General features: G+C 41.7%; 1 long non-coding RNA gene across 1 annotated transcript in view; it reads left to right on the forward strand.

Annotated features, from left to right (window-relative positions):
• The first annotated feature begins 4,060 nt into the window (after positions 1–4,060).
• LOC110291991 (uncharacterized) overlaps positions 4,061–14,602 on the forward strand; it is a 76,323-nt gene continuing 65,781 nt past the window's right edge. The window contains exon 1 of the long non-coding RNA XR_002377630.2: positions 4,061–4,227. This is a non-coding gene — a long non-coding RNA (uncharacterized LOC110291991). The remainder of the gene's footprint in view (positions 4,228–14,602) is intronic.

Below are 14,602 nucleotides of genomic sequence, written 5' to 3' on the forward strand. Positions count from 1 at the left end.
TTCTCCATTTGCAGTAGCTAGCTGTCACGGGGACTCAGAGTCTCCTTAGGTTAGGAGGATAGGGGAAAACCACACATCTTTTACTTCTTCCATGAAGGTCTTTCCTTTGTCCTGGGACAAGGAGAATATAGAAAGTAATGTGTACCAAGTATAGAAACATTTCTATGGCTCTCTGGTACTGCAGTATATATGTGCTTATGTGCTGTTTGGAAAGGGTAAGGGACTGACATTTTAAAGAGATTTTTTAAAAATATAAGACCAGAAAAAAGCCTAAATTAAATTCTACACTAACCAAGCATTTGTATCTATAGAACCAATTGGGTAAAATTAAAGCTGGAACTCAATAGAGATTAAATAACAATAATAAAATAATTGGAGGCTTTAGATTTTAATGAAGGGCCATTATATGCTCTTTCTATCAATATAATGGGCTATAAAGATGAACTCTTACTCAGTCATCGGTATTAAAGACCACTTTTTCACCCTTCTAAAAATACAGCGCCTTAAGATGCTCTCCAGAGACTCCAATTTGCGTTGATGACTTTCTGACATCTTGGCAAGGAGCTCAGCCTGCCGTCTCAGAAACTTAGAATTCTGTGTTCCAAGACTTGACCCTGACCTGGCCTTTACCGTGCCACATCTTGAACATCCTCTCCTTGTCACTGTTCCCTAGGTGACACAAGAGACCTTGCCCAGGTAGATGCCACTATTTCTTTCTCTTTCCATCCTTAACATGCAGCAAGTAGACAAAAATATTTTAGTTGGCAAACAGCAGCAGGGGAACACAAGCAGAGAGTGAACTCAAAAGCTTCCTTTGTAGATCCAAACCCCATGCCCTCTGGGAAACCTGGGGTCACATTTCTGTAGCAGCACTTAGAAAGACCACAGTGCATCTGAGAGGGAGGGGATGATGGTAGGGGGTGGAGAACACACAATGAAAACCCAGATCATGACACAAAAATCCTACAGGAGCAACGTAAGTAAAGAGCGAGCATTAAGCAAGCCAGAGATGAAGAGTGTCTACCAGCTGTGTTTGGATGTGGTTTGTCCCACCAGGACCCATGTGTTGGAACCTAGCTATCAAACGGTTCAATTGAGAGGAGATGACTACCTTGTGAAGGAATTAATGCTAACATCTTACCATAGGTTCTGTCTCATAAGAAAGTAGATTAGATTTCGTAAGAGCAGCTTGTTATAAAAGAGTGAGCCTCACCCAGCCCTACTCTCTTGCTTCCTTTCTTGCCACGTGACCTCCAACTTCCCTGTCTTCAGCTCCATCTAATGATGAATCCAGAGAGTTCTCCCAAGAGATACTGGTGCCATGGTATATGGACTTTACAGCCACCACAACTAGAAACAAACTGTATCTCTCTCCTTTTTACATTGCATAGCCTGAAATATATTATAGCAACAGAAAATGGATAGATATATCTTAAAACTAGTTCCTACCCAGTTTTTCCTCAAAATACAGACTTCAGTTTTGTCTTTTGATAAAGGAATATGTCAAAGAAATACCTTTTTCTTTTTTTGTCTCAAACTAAAAACAAAAGCAGGATTAAGGGCACAAAAATCTGAGAGACTAGTTGCCTTATGAAATGATGTAGTGATTACTTGGCTAGTTGGCTGCTATGTAGGGAAATTGACAAAGTGTTTCTTTAGTGTATCATTATCATTAGAAGATGGAGCTCCATTGACTTATGTGTGACTCTTCCAACTTTTATGCAAACTATATTCTAACTGTAAGTAAAGCATCCCAGGGAGGTACATGCTGCAAGTCAAATCTCCAGGGACACGGAGCCAAGAGTGTCATTGGTTCACCCTGAAGAAAAGAGAACTGAGAGCTGGAGTTCTCAAAGACCTAAAAGAGTCATTTTGGGTCACCCTACATGAGGGAAGTCACAAGGGCTGAAAGTTACCAAACACATCTTTGGTGCTTCAGGAGAGAGCAGTCTACAAACTGAACCTTTTGTGAGTCAAATGGATTGGCTCATGAGATGACAGGCATCCAAGCCTCGGCCTTATGGTAAATGGTCTTCAGTAGAAATGCTGCCAAAGAAATGTCTCAGTTCCTCTCTGACTGCGCTGAGATCTAGCCAGGACAGCCAGGGACTTCAGCCCTAACTCACATCCCTCAGCCAGGGAAAGTACATGCACCCACACCAAGTTTATTTCTTTACTTAAAATGTACTTTACGTAGTTATGATTTAAGTTGGTTAATGATTATGTCTTTCCAGGCTCCACACTGAAGGAGGCTGACTGTTCATGGAGGCTTGAACTGAGATTAACTTCATAACTTTGAAGAAATTACAGGGTCTGCAAGATGGGCTTTCTCAATATGCAAGATGGGCTTGCTAATAGTATCCTTTCATGATGTCATTTGGTATATATATATATATATATATATATATATATATATATATATATACACTGCATACAAAGTGTTTAAAATGGTATCTGTAACAGTTATGGATAAATAATAAATAGTAAGGCTACCTGATCTGCAGCAATGATAGCAGGAACAGTGCCAGTCCTTGCCCATGGATTCAGCAATGTAACTGAACGTAACTGGACATAACTGAAGGTATTAGAATGCACTCTCTGGAGAGCATGGGCTAAGCCTGCTTCTTCAATGTCATGCCCCAGTACTAGTCTCAAGGGCTGTAACTCCAGTTCCAGGGGATCCAATGCTCTTTTCTGGACTCCATAAACAATGGAATCTACATGCACACACCTTCACAAAGACACACATGTATATACATAATTACGATTTATAAATTCCTACACAATGGAGATCAGAGTGAGGCACTTCATAAACCTCAAGTGGCAGAAGGAGGAAGATGGGATGAAGCACGGAGCTCAGGTTTCAAGCCAAGAACAAGAGGTTTCCCTGATGCCACCTGTGGCTCAGCAGACAATTCCACATTTGTGATGAACACATTTTGAAACTGTGAAAATCCTTGTTTGGTGCGGGCATCAATAAAACATTGTTTTGTGAAGTCTAGCTGAAAAATATATGAGCCCCTCAGAACGGGGATGAGAGTGATCCAGCTGGGCCCATTCACTCATAATAAGTGGGATTCCAGAGTACAGCTTCACACAGCCACACACCAGAGTGTCATATCAAAATGCTGTGAAGCCCATTTCGTCTTCAGATCCTGCCAGATGGGACGGATACCCAGGCACTCAGAACAGATGCTGGCCTTAAACAACCTAGGAATTGAAACATTATAAACATGTCAGGTCCTGGCCCTTGGGGTCACTCCTAAATAGTCATGATCTTAACTGTGGGGTTGCTAAGGATCAGGGTTCTTTGGTTCTATTAGACAGTCTTAGGCATCATACACTTCTCAGGCAATGGTGTTTTCACACACACACACACACACACACACACACACACACCAACCATCAACCATTATTTTATTTTTATCAGAGTATGTTATTTCCCTTGCCAAAAAAAAAAAAGAAAAGAAAAAAAAAAGAAAAAGAAGAAAAGAAGAAAAAAAAGCAGCTACCCTAAGACTTGAAAACACAGACCATGTTTTGCTTGGGGCATGCCTATAATTCTATCATGGGGTTCTCTGCATTCAGTCCAAGGGACTAGTTGAAAAGATCAGAACCTTCTATTTTTTTCTCTGCAGGCCCAGAGTGTCCTGTACCTCTGCGAGCACTTTGTTAGAGCCTTAAAATCAACACTCTAATTACAGGCAAGAGGAAAGAACGTCGGAAATCCACACCAAGAGTGAATGGAGAAGGCTGCTCTGTCTCAGCAGAGTTATGTAAGTGGCTCAGCCCTGCTCTCCCCAATGACATGGAGTCCTACAAACCCACTAGGCACATTGTGTCTCTTGTCGCCCCCAACCTTTGCTTACATTTAAGTATATTAAAAAAATACTACTGTATTTATGTATGTCAGAGGTCATGTTTGTTAAGACCTGTTGGGCGCCGGTCTGTGACATAGTGGGCGTGTCACAGTACAGTTGTTAGAGAAGGTTAGAGAACAGCGTTCTGGTAGCAGTTCTTTCTGACTCTGAGGGTTCTACGGGTAGATCCCAAGTCAACATTCCCAGCAGCAAATGCCTTCGCTCACTGAGCCAACTCAAACTCTTTAAAGTTTGGAGAACCAACAGCATATTTGTGGGAAAGCCTGGAATGACCAGAGAAGCTAGGCTGTACAATTACAGTCATCAAAAGAGGATTCATTTGGAGGCATTAATGCCATCAATTAAGGTATTATCAACATTGTTCTTTGTTTATAGGGAACTCCAATGGCTAGGCTCAGCCCTGGAGAGCAACTTTAAAAGACATTTAACATTCTGTACCTTCCTCTGTCTATAATGAAAAGAAATTTGAGATTTTAAAAGTAAATTGTCACTCACCAGAGTTTGGTACATTTTGGTCCTCAGACCACCTACATCAAAATCTCCTGGCAAGGCTGTTAAAAATATATATTAACACTACCAGGAACTGCATCTTATTAACTTTTGTATCACTAGCTCCAACATACTACTTAGCCTAATGTAAGTGCTCAATAAATTTGTTGAATAACTTGACTTATAAATTAATAGGATCCCGAGAGGGGCGACTCGGATGGGATTGAGTTAACTAGGCCTTTGCTTTTATCTGTCCTTCCTCTGATCTTCAGTTGGCAGAAGTAAAACAGTTGGAAAAATCCAAGTCAAAACATTTTCCATCGTTTCCTCTAAGCCTCCAAATTTCCATCAAGTCAGTAATCTTTAAGAGATGAAGTTAGTCTTGGAGCGGTTCTCTGCTGGCTACCACTCAAAAGAGTCTTAGTGGTCCAGAATTAAACCCTAAAGCTCGGGCAAATAAGAAAGAATTCAACACCTGGTAGAAAGTGGGAATAAATGCATCCCCAGTGGAAATGAAGACTCCAAAAGTAAGACCCTGGGGACAGTGGAGGAGCACATTTGTACAGGTGTGCACACAGATGCCATCTATGACCTTCAGAACTGGCCTTACCACAGGAGTTAATGGCACCTTATAAGGCAAAGATTGAATACTAAAAAGCCTTTGATAGGGCTGGAGAGAAGGTCCAGTCACAAGACACTTTTACAGCTCTCTGATTGGACCCAAGTTTACTTCCCAAGTTAAGCCGCTCAAGACTGCCAGCTCCAAGGGTTCTGATCCTTTCTCCTTGCCTCCATTGCTATCTGCAGTCATATTCATGAACCCATACATAGATACACACATATGCCACCCACACTTTTAAATAAAATAAATCTTCTAAGAAGCTTTTAAATGCCCCAGTATTTTTGTCTACTGTGTTGCTTTGCTTAAGTATGACGAATCAGAATAATAGTTAAATACCAAATCAGTGATGGTCAGACCCCCCCCCCAGATCTACAGTATCGAGGTTTACTTGGTTTGACATGAGATACAGATTGAGTCAGGTGTGTACTGCACGCCCTCTTGAAATCCTCACCACTCTGATTTCATGTTGGCATAGGCACTCCTGAATAAAGATGCTAATGTGCTTAGCAAGAAGCATCAAGGAGTTGGCTGATGGGGGACATCTGGATATGCTAGGACACAATTTAACAGGCAGCTGCTTTCCTAAAGCTTAGCCACTTCATACCTCCTTTGTGCCTTTACATAGAAGGCTTCATAGAAGCTACAACACCCTGGAGACAGTCTGTCCCAGACCAAGTCCTTATTCTGTGTTTCTTATTGGAACAAATACTTGGTGTTCCTTTCACCCCATCAACAAGAGAAGGAGACTTGCTGACTCTTGGAGGGATAGTGACAAGCCCTACTTGAGGCAACAGCAGCAAGCCAACAAACCCTTCACATGTTATCTGCAAAAACATAATTTATGAAAGGTCTCTCCAACCAGGGTGGTCTGCACCTGGTGTTTCTCCACACTTTGTCTCTTCTGGGTTATTTTATATATATATATATATATATATATATATATATATATATATATATATATATCAAGAGCCAAGAAAGCTTGCCATTTCTGGTAGTTGGTCATGTGTTGCAGGAATTTCAGCATACCATCAATCGGTCTCTTTTCCATAGAAGACCAGGCCGAATACAAAAGGACCCAAGGCCCAGTCTCGTTCACCAGGACTGACTTAAAAGCTTTTGAATTTTTGGAAAAAGAAAACCTCAGAAGTATCCATGTTTAGCTCTACTCCACCTGATCAATGTTCAAGAACACAGGCTGTATTACAAAAGATATAAAGTTCTCCAGAACTAGAGGATCAGAAGAGTTCAGGGAAGTGTGGTCAGGACATACAGCAGTAAACCACGTGGTGCTGTGTAGGCTGAGCTCTACCTTTCGACCCGAGGCCCTCTATGCTGCCAGTCTGGCCTCACTTGGCCTGGATGTGTCTACAGCCTCAGTTAACTTACTCTCCTCTTCATTTTGCTTTGAATCCCAGGCATCTTCTCTGTAAGTATTAGCCTGTCTAGGTTGCTCCAAGACAGGTCTAGAGGATGGAAATGGAATCTTACTTATTTGAATATATTTTGTCACCTGTGTCCAGGAGGCTGCGTGTATTCCAGAGTAATTGTGAAGGTGCCCAGTACAGTTGTAAAAGACAGCATCCTGTCCTGTAACTGTGTTCTGTTGCCACAGTTAACTTATTTAATCATGTTTTTATTTATTCTTTGAGAATTTTATATTATATATTTTGATCATACCCCCAACTCCTTCCCCTTTTACCTCTCTACTTATCCAACTTTCTCACCTTCTTCCATCATGCCCTGGCTTCTTTTCTACCTTCCTTAACACCTGCCATTTTCTATTACCATACTTTATTTCCATGGTAGGCATGGGCTCTCAACATTGGTATTGTAGGAATTTAAACTTCCTCCATGATGTCCTCCTTCTAGCAGGGCTGTTTATGCACACGACTGGCTGCAAGATGTACACAAGATGTCTTTCCCTGCTGAAAACAAGTTCTAGACACTTAGGTCTCTTCAGCTCATGACATCAGTTAGACATGGCGCTCTCTGAGCAATCAAGCTCCATAGTCCCACAGTGGGGCAAAGGCAGGACAGTACCACCCAGCTCCTCTCCTTCCTGGCAGATAAAGCACGTTTGCTTCTAATTAAGAAGATTAATAAAGAATCAGGACACACTAGGTTCACGTCAATCATTGCTTTTGTGGTTCTTCTGACTGTAATTAAAAGTTATCGTTCCTAAATTTCACTGCACTTGAAAGCTCCCTGTGAGTTCCACACTTGGTACCTTCGTTCATTTCCTCCCTTCACAAGTAAAGAAACAAAGTTAGATTCTTGTGGCAGGTCAGCTTATCAGGCCCCTCGATACCAGCCCATCTAGAAAAGCGCATTGCTTTATTCTCAAAACACCCTGAAAGAAGTTGCATGTCTTTTATTTTTCATTCAAAATATGCAATTTCTGTTTTTTTTTTAAATCTTACCTTTACCTTTTCTTTTAGTCCAGATGTTGTTGCCCTTGAGATTTCTGATAGGAAAGGCATCTTTAACGGCTAGTTTAAAAATTTACTCATAGCTCTGTTATCATGCTTGAACCCAAACGAGACAAACTTCAGCCTCGCAGGATTGATATCTCCCCAATGCATCAGCTTCCCCAAATTGACACCAACTACCAGCACACCTTGTCCCTAGGATTGACCAGGAAATGTGTGCGATTCTGGAGACACTGATCTTTTTATAGAATTTGATGGAGTGGAGTCAACCCCAGGTCAATTACTGGGGCATTAGCAATTTAGTTTCCCTGCCATCAAATTTTATTAAGAACCAACAGGTCAACTGGGCAACCTGGACTTACAAGTTTTTTAGGTCTCAGCCTGGAGTTGGAGACCAAGTATCAGAGAAAATTCATAGCTCATTGTTGTGTTCTGGCTGAGTTCTCCCTGGCGAGAATGATTCTCTTAGGAAGCCAATTGATTGCCTCTGTGTGTGTGTGTGTGTGTGTGTGTGTGTGTGTGTGTGTGTGTTTCTATACTTTTGGATATGCCTTCCTATCTTGGAAATGGTAGTTCTTCCTGCATATGTTCTTCTAGCTCTCTCTTCCTGCATCCTGGTGGCTGGGAGCATGGCTGGTTGAAATGCACGAGTGTTGCCTTTCTCCAACCACTCAGCCCTCTGACCCAAGGCTCTATCTTCTCTCTGTTTCTCTTATCTGTGTCAAGGCAGGGGGCTTGTAACATTCTCTGCACATCTCCCATCTGCAGAGTTCAAAGCTGGAGCCTACAGCTCAGTGCTTTTTTTTCCCCACTTATCTCCCAAGTCTTTGCTGTGCAAATAAGGGCCTCAGCAGCTTCATCTATAAGGCGCCCTCACTGCCCAGCTTAACACACACCCAGACAGCCTGGCTGCCTCTATAACTCTAGCTACTTCTTTGAAAAAAAGAAAGGGGGCACACAACTTTAATTTGCAAGCAACATGTTTCTTAAAACAACCTCATGGCTTTTGCTTTATTAACATCCATCCTTACCATGGTCCATGGCATCAGACCAAAGCCCTTGTCTCCAAGGACTAAATAGTCTCCTGAAGCCAGAATTTCAGGCTGGGAAGACAGTTGGTTAAGTGCTTGCTATTCAAGCTAGAGGACATGAATTTGATCCCCAGAAACCACATAAAAAAGCTCCGTGTCTTGGAACATATCTATAATCCCAGTACTGGAGGGACAGAGACAGACAGTTCTTGGAACTTGCTAGCCAGCAAAGGAAGGCTATCCTACTTGGCAAGTTGCTGGCCAATGGGAGACCTGGCCTCCACAGGAATAAAAATAAATAGATAAGGCAATAATAATAATAATAATAATAATAATAATAAATGAATGAATGAATAAATGGAAATTCAAAGAAGCCTAAAGGCTGATATTTAAGTTTGACCTCTGACCTCTGCATGCATATACATACTTGAGTATACATGACCACTCATACACATAAAGAATTCAAATGTCTATTGAGTCATATTTTTAGACCACAGTATTTTTCTCAAAATCTTGTTACCAATACCGTTTCTGTCACTTGGATGGCATTGAGTGGAATGTTCTTCATGCCTTTGTAGCTTTGTTCAATATTGTCTCACTTAAACTGTGAGGCTCCAGGGGCTTGGGAGGTCTGTTTTTTTTTTTTTCTCTCTCTCTCTGGTTCCCAGTACCTCTTGTAGTGTTCTTTCATGGCATGTCCTCCCAGGGTGCTTAGAAGGACTCTTGGAGATTCACACAACGAGTGAAGTCAGAGTATCACAGAACCTGACCCAGCAGGTAGAAAACACACACACACAGAAATGCTTGTAGTTATAGATAATTAATACCCATCTACTACTACTGCCTGTGTCAGAGGCTGTCATTGTGGCCCCCTCTGGATTTCTCAAAAGCCAATCATCTGTAGTCAGAACCTCCTGGTGCAATAAGGCAGTGGAACAAAAGCTGAAATCAGTACTTTTTTTGCCAAGAGAATATTCCTTCCATTTCTCAAATATGGGTGAGAAGAATACACTACAGTTCAAAGATAGTTATCTGTTCTGACAAGATGATACTATCAAATGAAGGCACTCGGGGATTAAGATCACTGTATCTTTCTGAAGAAATATTTGAGGGCCAATCCTAGCCCCTCTTCCAAGTCTATGTGACATAGACCAAGCTTCAGGACACAAAGCCAAAGACCAAATGGAAAGTGCTATCGTTTTTTGAGCTCAGAACCGGAAGTGTGCAGTGTGAGTTGGGGGCTATGGGGACAGTGATACACATACTGAATCCAGAGATGGGGACAGGCAGGAAGAAGTGATTTACAGAAATTGTAGGAGAGTATGTGCAGCATACTGTATTCTCAGCCAAGTCTGCATTCACCTGTCACCTGCTGATACTCTCTCTATAATCTCTCTCTTGTATTGAAAGTTGAATTTTCCAAGGGAGATCCATCCATTTCAAATATTCTAAATCTGCAAATATTTTCAAAGAAATCGAACAGAAACATATCATTTGAAGCCACAGATATTTTCCACATTTTTTTCTTTGTTCTTTTTGGACACTTCTCTAACTTATGTTTGGTTTCACCGCTTTTTAAGACGAGAAAACATTATCAGTGGGACAGGGAGAACACCAGCCCAACAGAACACTCAGAAACAAGCAACAGAAGCACATTGTTTGGGCTGCGGATCCTTTTTTTACTTTTCCATATGTTGGTCTATGGAGCTGGTGATGAGGCAGAATGTCTGTCACCCCGAAAGCTAGTCTGGAGGCTCTTTCAATGGGGGGGAGGGGCACACAGCACAGAGCATTGGCTGAAAATAGAAATGGATGTGTGGAGGAAATGTTTTGTAGGTAAGGGCCTTGCTTTCTAACTCGTCTGCAAAATCCTTGAGACAGAGCCATGTACCTATCATGCATAGCGCATGGCTTATTTTTAGTATCCATTTACATACAAAGTTGATTCGAAGTCCTCGACAAACACTTCTTTCTGAAAAAAAAAGTTTGCTGGCTGTTGCAGATACAGTCTCCATTTAAATGGCATCCGTCCCACTTTGCCTTGGTGGCTAGCCATGCATCTTAAAGATAGCCTCTTCTACCATGTTTGAATAAGCAGTCCCAGACTCCAAAACCAAGAGCGGCCCAGTGAGATTTCGCCATGTGTCCCATTTGGCCCATGCTAGGATCTATCTTGTCTCTGTCACTAGTTGACCATCAGCTAAGTCATATCTCTGGCAACAGAACACTTCCAGTATATTTATTACATTGTTTGCTCAGATGTATATTGGAGGTGTGCCACAATTCAATATTAATAGAAGGTAATACTGGTGGAAGAGGAAAAGAAATGGAGGAAGGGGCAAACTTCCAGTGAACAGTGCAGGAAGGCTTCTTTCTCAGGTGAGCATTGCTATAAAGGGAATAGGGTCTGATGAGTACACTCTTGCCATAACTTGTCCTGGTGAGAGGTTAGTTTTAGACTCAGCCAAGAGGAAACTCAGAGTTGCATTTTCCTTTGTGGACAGTCCTATAATATATGGATTTGGTGTGGATCAAAGTGAATGATTCTTAGTCGAGCCCAAGACGACATTGGGAATTCAGTAGAAATCCCTAATTGCTTATGGAGCGTCTTCAGAGCAAGCCAGAGCAGCCACTGTCTGTGTGTGAGAAACCTTTGTGCGGAAGACTTTACGTCCCTGCACCATTCTCATTCTACTTGGCTTTCTGGGCCAAGTGGGTTATACGCTGTCTTCAGTCAGTGGGTTGGGATGAGTGAGGAGTAGTGTTTCATATAATTCCTTGAAATAGCTTCAGAGCTTCTGCACTGGTGTCTTGAGACATGGCTGGGTTGGGATATCTAGTTTAGTACTTGGAAAAGATGTGACCAAACATCTGTGGTGAACACAGAGAAGTCTTCAGATTTTTGAGGGAGTTTTTCTGAACTTTACAATAGACCAGAATTTGGTTTCAAGTTAGAACAAGAAGGCTATGTAGGAACAATATTTCTTTTAAATGACTCCACACTATGAGATTACACAGGGAGCAGATGAAAGTGGAATAATAGAGTTCAATACATTGTAACTCAAGAACAAGAAATTGTGTTTGGCAGGACTTTTGAACATTTTGAACATGTCTTAAAGCCAGAAACAAGTGCCTGGCCTAAACATTAAACATTAGGGGATAGTTATTTGTTCAGGTCCTGCTTCGTGCTGTGCAAAGGAACCACAAACAGGGTGGTGGTTTGTTATACGGAATGCATTCAGTGCTATGAATCTAGTTGCGAATGCATGGTGGTGATCATGAGTGTTTACTATTTCATCATTATGATATAGGCCATAGCTTGGAGGCAAACTACCTTAGAAAAATAGGTCTTTCCACATCTCTACTACCTACAGGAGGAAACAAAGAAAAAGCCAAGCCTTTTCATGGGTCTTTTTAGCATGACCATCAATAGCACAGCCTTTAGCAGACAAGGGTCCCCAAGCAAATTCATCAGGTTCTGGGACTGTAGACCTCAGCCATAATAGTAATGCTGTTTGAGGGAGATGGTTGTGTGCTACTCATGTTCCATTTATAGTGGATCCATTGTGACTCACTAAGGAACAGGAGCTGGGCCTTTGGAATGTACATATTTTACTCCAGAGCAAATGGGGCCCTGAGAGTGCAACATTTACTGGCTTTCAGGTTTAGGTGGCTTTCAGGCTTTGGTGATGGTTACACAGTGTGGAAGGTAGAGTAACACAGAGGAAACTAGAAACTGATTTAGTTCGTGTTCCTTCTCCTTTTCTTCTTCTTGTTTCTTCCACAATTCCTAACCCACAGTTTTCCCATAGGTCAAATAAACTAGGACTGTCACATCTATCATTTGGTGAGCACTGTGCATAAATGCTTCAGCATGTACCAGCTCATTTAATCACGTCCTCTATGGTCAAGTATTTTATAAAGCCAACATACAAGACAGAGTCACAGAGATGTTAAACCATTTTCCCAAGTCTGTGTAGTTAATGAATGAGTAAGAAATAGAAGCAATAAAACCGAAAGCTGCTAATTGATTGATTAGCTGTGATTGATTTTCAAGAGTCACGTTGACTTAACTACCAGGTGGCTGACAGACTTATCTCTCCATTCCCACTTCTGTTTACCATTCATCACAACACATTTTACCTATATAGGACTTTTATCTACTCATGCTGATACATGACATTTTAAAACTAAATTCTGTTTGCTTTCCAAGTCACCATTCATGTCTTAGGTGGACAATAACACCTGCCGACTCTACAGGGAAATGACAGAGAAGAGATGAGTGGGCAGATATCAGTTTTCCTTCCCTAGGAACATGCCAAGAACGTGGCTTTATTTTTCTCAAAATGGTGCTTCCCAATCTATCCCAGTACCCCAAAGATCAGATCCACCTTGACTATGGAGACCAGTTGCTCAGAGAACAGCAGATGAGAGGAGAATACACACTTAGGTTACCCCTGAAGCTAAAAGGCTACACACACACACACACACACACACACACACACACACACACACACTCAAGCATATAATCATACACACCAAGCAATCACAGACTCTCTAAATCTATTTAACAAGAAAGGGGAGAGCTAGCTGGAACCAAAACAGCACAAAGCCAGAGAAGTCCCTATTGAAGATCAATGACTAATGAAAAGTTCAAAGTGAGATTCTGTCAACAAGCGTACTAAGTATCTGCTGTCGGCTAGAACTGGGAAGCAGCCACAAACAGGAGGGGTGGATGCCTCATTTTCTTTGGGGTATACAGTTTATCAGGGAGGAGAGACCAGAAACAAGCATCAATAAACCTTGGTGAGGGGATGCTGTTTTGAAGCTGAAGCATAAGAGCCACCAGGATGGCTCTGCTGGTGAAGGTTCCTGCTGTCCAGTCTGGTAACCTGAGTCCAGTCTCTGGGACTCATGTTGTAGAAGGAAAGAACCAACTCTGGCAAGTTGTTCTCTGACAGCTCCACTGGTGTGCACACGTGCGGGTGGACTCCCCCAGCACACTAAATAAAATAACATTTAAAACGTGATTAATTCCAAGCTGAACTCTGAGGGGCTGTTAGAATTTGTCTAGGCAAAGGTTGGGAGAATAAAGAGATAAAAATCCTACATCAAAAAAAAAAAAAAAAAAAAAAAAGGTCAAAATATTTTAATGATGTCCAGTGCCTTTCCATGTTCTGATTAGCGGAGGTCTCGAAAAAGCTCATTGAGCTTCTACCAGAATAAGCTGGCTCTATTTTTGTAACATGTTCTACAGAATTCTCCAAGGTTGCTTAGCGATGCCACTCTAAGATAACTTGATAGAGCAGAGGATGGGTCTGTGTGTTTTATTTCTCTTTTGCCATTGAAATGGATAGTGATTCAGCTGCTCAATAAACAAACCTCGACATGAATGAAGCAAAATAACAGAAGAAAATCATGATGGAACATAGGAAGCAACAGCTCTGTGGCAGAGCTCACAAAAGCTCTCAACTTCAAAGGTCAGAACTTTGTCAATCCTATGGTTCTACCCCCACAATAACATTGTATTGTAGGATATATGGATGAAGTGCTTAAATACAGGATGAAAAAAAAAAAAAACAACAACAACAACAACAAAAAAAACAGGGGAACCAAGATCAGCTGGCCTCAGTGTGTAGCAGGCTTATGAGCACTTTCAGATGAAGGGGTGAGTACTGGAAGGAAGTGGTGTTCCTCATTCCATGACTTAGCACTCCTGTAGCTATATGGTTGAGAAAGAGATTGATGCCAGTCTCCAAACCTAATGCCCAGCAGAGTTGTTCAGGCAGTGTGATTGCACAGAGAGTAATTTAGAAAGCAGATCATTAGAGGCAGCAGGAGATGCTGTGTGCATGCATATGCTAACAAAGAAAATTGGGCTGACATGAACAAGAAAAGATGCATGCCTGTGAGGATCACCCTTGGGAAGAACAGAAAGAGGCTGTGTCCTGGCTTTGTCCACTCCTTCCAGCCCCTTTCTACTTTAAACAGCAAAGGGAACACACATGAAGGGTTCCTAGTAAGAGTCTACACTTTTCAGGGCCAATGAGAAATATTAGCCCTTGACAAATAAGTGTGAAAGTGAGAAAATCAAATGAGAGAACACAGAGTATATTGGGACAGTTTTCCTTGTACCATCAACAAGCAGTC

The sequence above is a fragment of the Mus caroli genome, unplaced genomic scaffold (assembly GCF_978045245.1).
Source record: "Mus caroli unplaced genomic scaffold, Mus_caroli_1 scaffold_3, whole genome shotgun sequence".
NCBI classification, from domain to species: domain Eukaryota; kingdom Metazoa; phylum Chordata; class Mammalia; order Rodentia; family Muridae; genus Mus; species Mus caroli.